We start from the raw sequence: 13,264 nt of genomic DNA on the forward strand, positions 1-13,264 counted from the left end.
GCTTTATGATTCACACTATTTTAATACTTCCTTTCATTTGCTACATAGGGTTGATCAAAAAGGCATAGTAGACCATTCAGTATTAGACTATAAGAGCACTTCTTACCTCTTTCCTTCTGATTCCCTTCTTTTTCTCTCTCCGTGCCACAGTCAGAGAAATTAGGGAACTCTACAATTTACAAGTGTTTACAAAAAACACCTGGTTTAAGTGGAGGCGGTAGATATCAATTCAGCATCACACCCCACGCTGTTATGTGTAGCCTGCTTAGTATGACTCATTGCCTTTATGATGATTACAATCTCAGATCTGAGATAACCTTTCTCCTTCCCTCTCCCTCCAGATGTCTGTATTTTTGGGGCTGTTTTCATCAGAACGGCTCATTTGTAGAGTTAGTCAGTGCCCTTCGATCTGTAGCCACCCAGAGCCGTGTGTCATGGATGAGTCCAATCCACGTCCCTTAACACTCACCAGAGTTACCTCAAAGGTAATGAGATCAAAGGTTGTTTGGTCTGGGGTTGTTTCCATTCAGCCACAATAGCATTAGTGAGGTCGGGCACGGATGTTAGTCAATTAGGCCTGGCTCGCAGTCAGCATTCCAATTAATCCCAAAGGTGTTTGATGGGTTTGAGGTCAGGGCTCTGTGCAGGCCTGTCAAGTTCTTCCACACCAATCTCGACAAACCATTTCTGTATGGACCTCGCTTTGTGCACGGGGGCATTGTCATGCTGAAACAGGAAAGGCCTTCCCCAAACTGTTGCCACAAATTGGAAGCACAGAATAGTCTAGTATGTCATTATATGCTGTAGCATTAAGATTTCCCTTCACTGGAACTAAGGGGCCTAGCCCGAACCATGAAAAACAACCCCAGACCATTATTCCTCCTCCACCAAACTTTACAGTTGGCACTTTGCATTCGGGCAGGTAGCATTCTCCTAGCATCCGCCAAACCCAGATTTGTTCGTCGGACTGCCAGATGGTGAAGCGTGATTCACCACTCCAGAGAATACGTTTCCACTGCTCCAGAGTCCAATGGCAGCGAGCTTTACACCACTCCAGTCAACGCTTGGCATTGCACATGGTGATCTTAGGCTTGTTTGTCTATGGTGTGGTGACGCGACTTTCATTAATATGATGACTGCTTTTTATCGAAACAACTAACTATGTTTAATTGTTACTCGATTAAAATAATCATGTAACAATTAACTCATTAGGATTTGGGGCACCACGGAATAAGTTGTTTATAGAGTTACCATCTCCCGAATTAAACTAAAGGTCTTTACCTATCAATAGGTATAAAACAGTCAATGTATTAATCATTACCTCTTATCAGTCTCATTCTGAACGGTCGTAGACTTCTTGGATCTGCACGAACCCCAAATGTACTTATGATTCAGCACTACACAAATTGGCTTAATTATTTATTTACTAGCTAACTAAATAATAACACAGAATAACATACACCCTTAATACATGAGAAAAAGTCCCTAGCGGACTATCAACAACATGACTGCTTGGTTACCAAAAAAGGGAGGGACAAAGAGAAAGAGACACTTATCGTTGATACATTTGGAAACTACCCTCAAAGCAATCATAACTTTACTCACGAACCACCGCCCGTTTGGAGTAAGAAATCATGAATGTATTTACGTGTGGGTGTCTTTGTTCATGTCTATCTCTGTTGAAACCAAGCCTTCTTAAAAAGGTGGTTTTGGTGGTGTACTGTGTCAGTGTAAGGCTCTGGGTGTCCACCAGAGGTCACAATGTCCTTCTTCTTAGTTGTCTTGGTTTGGAGTGGAGTCTTTCTTCAGAGCAGATACTCAGCTTTGAACCACTTTACACGCACAGCTGCAGCCTGGCAATGTTCGGGTCTAGTCTGGGAGTTGATCTTCTTCACATCGTGTTGAGGATCAACGTTCCAACCATTTTCAAACGTGTCAACCACCGTCTCATGTCTTTCTGGTCTGATGTTAATTTGTCTTTCAAGACTTTATGCACTCTTGGTAAAAGGGGTGTTCCATCATGCTGATACACTTTCTGAGCTCACTCGGGGCGTGGCTACTTAATGGTGCAAAGCGACATCAAAAACTATGATCTCGTTAGAAAATTAAAATCACATTCCTATCTTAACAAAAACCCTCTCATAATTTTCCATATTATATACACGAAGTATTGGATGAAAACTTACTTTTGAAGTTACAATATTTTCTTGATACCATTCTTAATAACATTACAAAATAATAAACAATATGACATGATTATTCTTTAGGTCCCCACTGACCATTCCCCACATTCTTATCTTAGAAATATTGTTCCAGTGTTAACTTTTTGGACGTTAGAGTTTTGGCTGCAAAAGTCTTCTGGTGACAAAGGGACATTCCAATCACCAATACTGGAGGTGTAGAAAGAGATTCCATTCCTGCCTAATTTACGACCGGGTGTGAGGTGTCAAAACCGGCCCAGTCCCCCCTCCCCTCATCTGTGGGTGAGAGAGTTTCTGGTTATTGTCAGCCATTGCCAAGCTGATCTGAGGTCTTAGATCCTCACACAGGACAGTCATGACAGTCCCCCTCTGGTGGGTTCAACCTTGGAAGGATTCTGCAAGTTGCAACCCACCATAAAAATGACCACGGGATGTCCTGGTTGTGGATCATCGTTGCGGTCCCCCTCTGGTGGTTTACCCTGGTAGGATTTCTGCAAGCTGCAGACCACCACAAGAATGGCCAGGGAATGTCCTGGTTGTGGATAGTCGTTTCCTGACCCGTCGTCCGGTTGTCCAGGTTGGTAGATCTAGGCAGTAACTTATGCAGACGTTAACAATGCACAACACTCACGAAATACATTGTTACATTTCTTCCCCAAATGAGCGGCGTTGTGGCACTAACTGGTGGTAGTATAGGGAACTTGTTTTTTGGCTCTATCACTTCCTAAGTGTCAAAGGAAATGAAACAAACATTTATAAAAACACAAACAAAACATATACAAAATATAGTTACCATACCTTAATCATCTAATTGGAGTATATTCTATATACATCCACGGTCTTGGCTAAATGACTCTATCATGGCATTTTGTCTAATGTCATTTCTAGGGTGATCCTACTTAGCGGTGTGTTGCTTAGGACACTATCCTAAATTGATATCTACATGATAAGTATACAGCTGTAAGGCACTAGCTTCGGACAGTCTACAGGGATGACCTATGGACCTCTGGGGAGAAACTAGTGATTAATGTAGCTGTAGAGTCAAAGGCTTCAGGGTACATTTTCTACTTTACCACAGCTGGTATTTTGTTCGGACCCTTAAGTGATCCTAGCATAAATCCTCATTAAATGTTCCGTTGTACGTGTGCGTTTATGCTTACACAAGTGCAGATGCCAAGGGAAAGAAAACCAAGTATCCTGGTAGGCTGCAACCTGTTCACAATGAGTCTGACGTCATCAGATAATTTCTATGTTAATGACCATGTGTCAGTAAGAATTGGTGCCGACCTCAAGCCATATGCCAATGGGACCTGTAGGTGTTTTACTACAAGTCAATGTGTCTTACACCATTGTAGTGGCGTAAGGTATGAAAGAGTCTTATTCATAGCTCTGTTATCCATGGAGGAGCTAACCTCATGACGGAAGTACTTTATAAGCGCTGAACCAGTCGTACGCGGTGTGATCATGGTTCATGACTTCTAATAACATTCCTCCTGAATGAAGGGTTCTATTTATTAGTGGCATGTGTGTTAACCACCAGAAGAGTGTTTTGGGAAATTCCCTTCCACGTGTTGCAATCTGAGTGACTTTTACCTCCTCTGTCGCTGTTATCAAGGGCAATTTGACTTGTTAGGTCTCTAACCTTCTTACTGAGTGTGGCTGGACTGCCTGTTGCTGGAATTGGTACTGGTACCCAACATGAACAGCTTTCTTACCGATTTATTCCGAAATGTTATCCTACCGGAACACATGATTAGAGCATTTTACTTGTTGCATTGTAGTTGAAACTACACATGGCAAGGAATGATTTTTGTTACCATTTGTGGTAAAGTCAAGTGGACTTCTTTTACGACCAATGTGGTACACCTCAGTGATATCTCAGATGTGTTCTAAGGTTATCCCCGTCGAGGGGCCTGTCCGCTCCTCTCTGTTCACGTGGGGAAGTTTACAACTAGATTTGTTTCCTGATCGGGCGGCCTCTTACAGTGTTGAACGCAGTCTCGACCCCCCCCCCACCAGCCTCGACGAGGCTCATCATGGGTCTGGGCTAGTATTTCCCCCCTTTGTGTTTCGGGACCCCCTCACCAGCGGTTGGTGTTGGTGTCCGAGGCACAAAGGAAAAGGTCGGGCCCTTTGTACGAGTTGTCGGCAGCCACGTAGTTAGTAGATTGGCTATAACCTTTCAACCAAATCTCCTGGTGTTTGTGCTTCAAAACGCTCAGTGGCTGCCGTGGCCTGCCAGTCACCACAGCGTCCGCGTGTGGCAACTGTTCCAGTACTTCCGAACTGAGACGAGAATATCTTTCTGCGATATCGCACAGTGTTTCTGCAGTGGGAGTCATCGGGTCAGTTGTAAGGGTTTTCAGTCCCCCTCAAAGCGTAAAAGGTATCATCGGCAGCAGAGTAAACTCTCAACGTCGATTATTTTATTCCTGAAACAGCTGCAGTGCTTGTGGAAGTGTCCGAAACACAAGATAAGTTAATCTTAGCTACATTATATCATGACTCCAAGGAGGACGGAAGTTGCTCACTCACAGAGACTGCAGGCTCAAAATCATGAAAAGCATAGTCAATCAGGTTTGCTGATTGAATGTGACGAGATATCATAATATCTGCTTGAGTCAGATTCTGCACCAAGAGGTTTTCCAATCCATTAGTGGGATCAAACGATCCATCAAGTCTGATCCGAGTAGCAGGTGTTCATACACAGGGTGAACAAGCGATACGTCTTGGAAGTGTAGTTTCAGCATGAGGCTCAATATGAGAGGTCAGCTAGTCTGAGTGAAAGCTCGAAGTTTAGAATCGCATCGTTCCATTTTTAACCAATGTTAAGCTGGGATCAAAGGCCTTTTGAGATCATTGAACAACGTTTGAAAGATGAGCGATATTGTCGAGCCCGAATCAATTAGCGCATCACAGGTTAAGCAGTCCTCCAGGACTGTTTTTAGGTATGGCCTCATTGAGTTGCGTTTTGTGGTCATATTCCCCACAAAGTGGAGTGGTTGTTCGCAACAACGTGATATGTCATTTGTGTTCATGGTGAAGACAGATCGACTGATCGGGGTTTGAGTGGAATTGGCTATTGTGATGTTTTTTACCTTTTGCTTTACAACATTTGTATCTGAGTCTATAGACAAAGCCTGTGGGATTGTTTCTTGATCGAGTGGGCCTTGGATAGGTTCTCGATTGAGAGCGTTTTGTTTCCGTTACACCTGTGCTCTGACACTTTTGTGGTTCGGGTGCAGGAACGTAGCGATCAGGTTGAGAGTATCGGTAGTCGTTTCACTGGCAACGTACTTTATAGTTATTTTGACCACGGTGGGTATTGGTATCGTGGTTTCGTGGTAGATACCTTTGTTGTGTGTCATCTCTCAATGCTCCTATCCCTGATAACTCACCCTCTAACTGGAGTGAGTGCTCATGTTCAATCTCCAAACCCGAGATGTCAGCGCTCTTAGCGCCTCAAAAGCTGTGCTTGCAAGCTCTCTGAGTTCTGAGATTGGCAAACCAACATGGGCTGTAGGGCCCAAGTACAGTGGGGAAAAAAAGTATTTAGTCAGCCACCAATTGTGCAAGTTCTCCCACTTAAAAAGATGAGAGAGGCCTGTAATTTTCATCTTAGGTACACGTCAACTATGACAGACAAATTGAGAAAAAAAATCCAGAAAATCACATTGTAGGATTTTTTATGAATTTATTTGCAAATTATGGTGGAAAATAAATATTTGGTCAATAACAAAAGTTTCTCAATACTTTGTTATATACCCTTTGTTGGCAATGACACAGGTCAAACGTTTTCTGTAAGTCTTCACAAGGTTTTCACAAACTGTTGCTGGTATTTTGGCCCACTCCTCCATGCAGATCTCCTCTAGAGCAGTGATGTTTTGGGGCTGTCGCTGGGCAACACGGACTTTCAACTCCCTCCAAATATTTTCTATGGGGTTGAGATCTGGAGACTGGCTAGGCCACTCCAGGACCTTGAAATGCTTCTTACGAAGCCACTCCTTCATTGCCCGGGCGTTGTGTTTGGGATCATTGTCATGCTGAAAGACCCAGCCACGTTTCATCTTCAATGCCCTTGCTGGTGGAAGGAGGTTTTCACTCAAAATCTCACGATACATGGCCCCATTCATTCTTTCCTTTACACGGATCAGTCGTCCTGGTCCCTTTGCTGAAAAACAGCCCCAAAGCATGATGTTTCCACCCCCATGCTTCACAGTAGGTATGGTGTTCTTTGGATGCAACTCAGCATTCTTTGTCCTCCAAACACGACGAGTTGAGTTTTTACCAAAAAGTTATATTTTGGTTTCATCTGACCATATGACATTCTCCCAATCCTCTTCTGGATCATCCAAATGCACTCTAGCAAACTTCAGACGGGCCTGGACATGTACTGGCTTAAGCAGGGGGACACGTCTGGCACTGCAGGATTTGAGTCCCTGGCGGCGTAGTGTGTTACTGATGGTAGGCTTTGTTACTTTGGTCCCAGCTCTCTGCAGGTCATTCACTAGGTCCCCCCGTGTGGTTCTTGTGATCATTTTGACCCCACAGGGTGAGATCTTGCGTGGAGCCCCAGATCGAGGGAGATTATCAGTGGTCTTGTATGTCTTCCATTTCCTAATAATTGCTCCCACAGTTGATTCCTTCAAACCAAGCTGCTTACCTATTGCAGATTCAGTCTTCCCAGCCTGGTGCATGTCTACAATTTAGTTTCTGGTGTCCTTTGACAGCTCTTTGGTCTTGGCCATAGTGGAGTTTGGAGTGTGACTGTTTGAGGTTGTGGACAGGTGTCTTTTATACTGATAACAAGTTCAAACAGGTGCCATTAATACAGGTAACGAGTGGAGGACAGAGGAGCCTCTTAAAGACGAAGTTACAGGTCTGTGAGAGCCAGAAATCTTGCTTGTTTGTAGGTGACCAAATACTTATTTTCCACCATAATTTGAAAATAAATTAATTAAAACTCCTACAATATGATTTTCTGTTTTTTTTTTCTCATTTTGTCTGTCATAGTTGACGTGTACCTATGATGAAAATTACAGGCCTCCCTCATCTTTTTAAGTGGGAGAACTTCCACAATTGGTGGCTGACTAAATACTTTTTTTCCCCACTGTAGGTAATGAAGTTGGGATACATGTTCGACAGAAACTGAATGGTAATAGCTCTTCCATTCCTGTTTCAGTGAGTAAGCCAAAGTAAGCTGAACGAAGCCTATGATAGTACGCTTGTGGGTGTTCATTCCGAGCTTGTTTGACAGTGTTAGCCAGCGAGCTGTCGTGTTTGCGAGTCGCAGAACCTCTGAAAGCAGTGTCAAGTTTTGCATAGTCGTTTTGCACGTGTTGCTGTTGTAGACGGATTAACCCTGTCACGTGTCTATTCAACGTCTGCTTCAACAGGTAAAGCCTGTCAGCACCCGTAGCATCCGGTCAGCCATTCAAGCCGTCCTCTATGTCAGCTAAGAATGTCTCAGTGTTGTTTGGCTTACCTGGTACAGGTAATCTTCCAACATTACCATTGATTGAGGCACTTAATGTGGTAATTTTCAGATTTAATCAAACTACCATTTTCTTTCTTTCGTTCGTAAAGGCTCTCCATTCATAAATACTTTCCTTCAATAATCTACAAGACCAGAGTATTTTTTAAATCTTACAAATGGTGCTGAAACGGAGATGTATATGCATATATTTAGATGTCTTTCTTTCATTGATCCCTAATCTGAATCAGTTCTCTTGATATATTCTAGCGAGTGTGTCAACAAAATTCTAAACAAAGGTACACCGTATTTAAAGGGATCGCTTAAGATAAATGTACTGAAAACCCTATTGAATGAAAACTCTACGAGAAAATCTCTTGGCCAGCAAGTGGGAGGGTTTTCAGTGGTTAAATGAGGGCACAAGGTAGCCACACCTGCAGAGTGTGTTACGCGACTGGCTAAGGTAAGTCTGAATACCAAATACTGAGAAGTGTGTAGAATATGCGTAAAGTCCTAAGTCTGAATTGGTCCCATATTGCTCAGGAAATCCCCTAGTGAAATGGTTTTCCATAAAGTTGTTTAAAGGGTCAATGCTAAAACATGATATTCCTGTTTTTGTAATGATATTTCCACCCTATGAGGTCGAAATAACACTCTGAAATTGAGAAAATTATGATAATGCCATTTTGTGTAAGAGCTGTTTGAAAACAAAATTTTGGAATTTCATCCTATTCATGTGGGATGGAGTTTTTCGCCCAGATCATGACATCACAATATGATCTGATTATTCTGACCAATGACCAGTCATCTTAGTTTTGCATATGTATCCTCCCACTTTGAAGGGGTCAGCAGGGTAGGCTCTAGTGTCAAAGTCATTCCATGGAGGGCCTAGTGTCTGCTGGTTTTTGTTTTTTCCTTTCAAGTATGACCTAGACAAGCAGGTGAGCGGAGTTCCTTACTAATTAGTGACCTTAATTCATCAATCAAGTACAAGGGAGGAGTGAAAACCCGCAGACACTCGGCCATCTGTGGAATGAGTTTGAAATACAGTTGAAGTCGGAAGTTTACATACACCTTAGCCAAATACATTTAAACTCAGTTTTTCACAATTTATATAATAATCCTAGTACAAATTCCCTGTCTTAGGTCAGTTAGGATCACCACTTTATTTTAAGAATGTGAAATGTCAGAATAATATTAGAGAGAATGATTTCTTTCAGCTTTTATTTCTTTCATCACATTCCCAGTGGGTCAGAAGTTTACATACACTGAATTAGTATTTGTTAGCATTGCCTTAAACATTTTTAACTTGGGTCAAACATTTCGGGTAGCCTTCCACAAGCTTCCCACAATAAGTTGGGTGAATTTTGGCCCATTCCTCCTGACAGAGCTGGTGTAACTGAGTCAGGTTTGTAGGCCTCCTTGCTCGCAAACGCTTTTTCAGTTCTGCCCACAAATGTTCTATAGGATTGAGGTCAGGGCTTTGTGATGGCCACTCCAATACCTTGACTTTGTTGTCCTTAAGCCATTTTGCCACAACTTTGGAAGTATGCTTGGGGTCATTGTCCATTTGGAAGACCCATTTGCATCCAAGCTTTAACTTCCTGACTGATGGCTTGAAATGTTGCTTCAATATATCCACATACTTTTCCTTCCTCATGATGCAATCTATTTTGTGAAGTGAACCAGACCCTCCTGCAGCAAAGCACCCCCACAGCATGATGCTGCCACCCCCGTGCTTCACGGTTGGGATGGTGTTCTTCGGCTTGTAAGCCTTCCCCCTTTTTCCTCCAAACATAACGATGGTCATTATGGCCAAACATTTCTATTTTTGTTTCATCAGACCAGAGGACATTTCACCAAAAAGTATGATCTTTGTCCCCATGTGCAATTTCAAACCGTAATCTGGCTTTTTTATGGCGGTTTTGGAGCAGTGGCTTCTTCCTTGCTGAGCGGCCTTTCAGGTTATGATGATATAGGACTCGTTTTACTGTGGATATAGATACTTTTCTACCTGTTTCCTCCAGCATCTTCACAAGGTCCTTTGCTGTTGTTCTGGGATTGATTTGCACTTTTCGCATGGTATGGTGACAGTCTTTCACTCTCTCTCTCCCTCCCTCTCTTTCTCTGTGATAGGAGCTGGGTTGGATCCGTAAGTCAGGCTCCTTCATGATCAGTATCTGTGACAAGAGGAGCCTGGAGCTGATCTACACTGCAATGCCATCAGGCGCAGGAAAACACCTCAGAAGGGACAACATGTGATTACTAATAAGACAGGACATCAAAACTGTTTAGTACTATCAGAATCAGATTCACCTTTATTTGCCAAATACATTTGCATGCACAGGAATTTGACTCAGTGAAATAGTACTGGAGATAGTACATTGCTATATTAATAGAACACTGCTTCTACAGTATTATATGAAGGATGGTTTATGTGTGTGTTAAACATAAAAGTTATCAAAACACTTTGTTTAGCATATCTACAGTGCCTTCGGAAAGTATTCCGACCCCTTGACTTTTTCAACATTTTGTTACGTTACAGCCTTATTCTAAAATTGTTTAAAACATTTTTACAAATCCTCAGCAATCTATACACAATGACCCATAATGACAAAGGAAAAAACTGGTTTTAGCAAATGTATTAAAAAATAAAAACAGAAATACCTTATTTACATAAGTATTCAGACCCCTGGCTATGAGACTCGAAATTGAGCTCAGGTGCATCCTGTTTCCATTGATCATCCTTGAGATGTTTCTACAACTTCATTGGAGTCCACCTGTGGTACATTCAATTGATTGGACATGATTTGGAAAGGCACACACCTGTCTATATAAGGTCCCACAGTTGACACTGCATGTCAGAGCAAAAACCAAGCCATGAGGTCGAAGGAATTGTCCGTAGAGCTCCGAGACAGGATTGTGTCAAGGTACAGATCTGGGGAAGGGTACCAATGAAATTCTGCAGCATTGAAGGTCCCAAGAACACATTGGCCTCCATCAATCTTAAATGGAAGAAGTTTGGAACCACCAAGACTCTTCTTAGAGCTGGCACCCCGGCCAAACTGAGCAGTCGGGGGAGAAGGGCATTGGTCAGGGAGGTGACCAACAACCCAATGGTCACTCTGACAGAGCTCTGGAGTTCCTCTGTGGAGATGGGAGAACCTTCCAGAAGGACAACCATCTCTGCAGCACTCCACCAATTAGGACTTTATTGTAGAGTTTGTCAGACGGAAGCCATTCCTCAGTAAAAGGCACGTGACAGCCAGCTTGGAGTTTGCCGAAAGGCACCTAAAGACTCTCAGACCGTGAGAAACAAGATTCTCTGGTCTGATGAAACCAAGACTGAACTCTTTGGCCTGAATGCCAAGCGTCACGTCTGGAAGAATCCTGACACCATCCCTACGGTGAAGCATTGTGGTGTCAGCATCATGCTGTGGGGATATTTTTCAGCAGCAGGGACTGGGAGACTACTCAGGATTGAGGCAAAGATGAACGGAGCAAAGTACAGAGAGATCCTTGATGAAAACCTCCTCCAGAGCTCTCAGGACCTCAGGCTGGGGCGAAGGTTCACCTTCAAACAGGACAACGACCCTAAGCACACAGCCAAGAAAACACAGGAGTGGCTTCGGGACAAGTCTCTGAATGTCCTTGAGTGTCCCAGCCAGAGCCCGGACTTGAACCAGATCGAGCATCTATGAACAGACCTGAAAATAGCTGTGCAGCATCCAACCTGACAGAGCTTGAGAGGATCTGCAGAGAAGAATGGGCAAAACACCCCAAATACAGGTGTGCCAAGCTTGTATCGTCATACCTAAGAAGACTCGAGGCTGTAATCGCTGCCAAAGGTGCTTCAACAAATTACAGAGTAAAGGGTCTGAATACTTATGTAAATGTGATATTTCCCTTTTTATTTTTAATACATTTGCAAAAATTTATAAAAACCTGTTTTTGCTTTGTCATTATGGGGCATTGTGTGTAGATTGATGAAAAACAATATTTAGTCTGTTTTAGAATAAGGCTGTAACCTAACAAAATGTGGAAAAAGTCAAGGGGTCTGTATACTTTACGAAGGCACTGTACTTAAGTTTAGCAATTTCACTCTTCTATCCTGGAGGAAGCTTTGAATTGGTCAGTATAGCCTACGGTATGAGAAGAGTGCAATTTTCCTGCCTCTCACATCTGCCTCTGGTAATTGAACTCCGCCTGCTGAACCCATGGGTTGAGGCAAACTCTGTCATATCCAGCATGGAGGGGCATGCACTCCACCCCTCCTGACACCTGACGGCACCTGTCTATAACCTGTAATATATTACATGTGCAACCACTGGAGACTTGAAGACAGAACTTTACCCAGAGAGCTGTGAATGGGATTGTGTGGTTAGACAGCCAAATAGATCATGTAAATATAATGCCCTCTTAGTTCTGATTAAACAGCTGAAGTTGTACTCAACACACAACCTATTTTGATTTGCTAGGTAAAGTGTAGGCATACTGTCTTTATAAGCACATTCATGTAATATCTAAAGAAGAAAAGGTTTTGTCTGTGTAACACGAACACACCAATCGATTTTTAGCTGGGCGACGTTTGTGCAATGTCAACATGTAGCCTATGCCTGTAGGGATATTAGTAGTTCTGGGATTTGTTGCTCAGGACAGATCTAACAGCGGACAAAAGGAGAGACAAGAACAAAACTGGCCAGTTAGCTATAGAATATTGTGTTGTAGGACAATTGGCTGAAGAACGGGCATTGAACTCGCAGTAAATAATAATAATTTATTTAACTTGTACAGCGCTTTTCATTACAGAAATGATGTCAAACTGCATAAAAAACTAAACAAACAACACATGTCAAATTGAGAAGGTAGAGATGGAGATTGATTGTCTCTATTTGGCTTTGGATGAAAGGCTGGGAGTTGAGGCAGTTTGAATTGGAAAGGCAGTGTAGCTTCAGCAGAGGGGGCATCGATGGTACAGCCAGAGATAAACAAAGACAGTCTGACTGACAAACAGGCCCGGTGCGCTTCATAAGTGCATCACATCTGCTTCTCCGATGGCCAGTTCCTCCATTTGACCCGGTCCTCCATAAGACCCGCTCCTAAATAGGTACTGGTCCTCCATTGCCGAACATGTACAGTGGCTTGCGAAAGTATTCATCCCCCTTGGCATTTTTCCTATTTTGTTGCCTTACAACCTGGAATTAAAATGGATTTTGGGGGGTTTTGTACCATTTGATTTACCTAACATACCTACCACTTTGAAGATGCAAAATATTTTTTTTGTGATACAAACAAGAAATAAGACAAAAAAACTGAAAACTTGAGCGTGCATAACTATTCACCCCCCCCAAAGTCAATACTTCGTAGAGCCACCTTTTGCAGCAATTACAGCTGCAAGTCTCTTGGGGTAGGTCTCTATAAGCTTGGCACATCTAGCCACTGGGAATTTTGCCCATTCTTCAAGGCAAAACTGCGCCAGCTCCTTCAAGTTGGATGGGTTCCGCTGGTGTATAGCGATCTTTAAGTCATACCACAGATTCTCAATTGGATTGAGATCTGGGCTTTGACTAGGCCATACCAAGGCATTTAA

The sequence above is a fragment of the Coregonus lavaretus genome (assembly GCF_964263955.1).
Source record: "Coregonus lavaretus genome assembly, chromosome: 21".
In the NCBI taxonomy this organism is placed as follows: Eukaryota; Metazoa; Chordata; class Actinopteri; order Salmoniformes; family Salmonidae; genus Coregonus; species Coregonus lavaretus.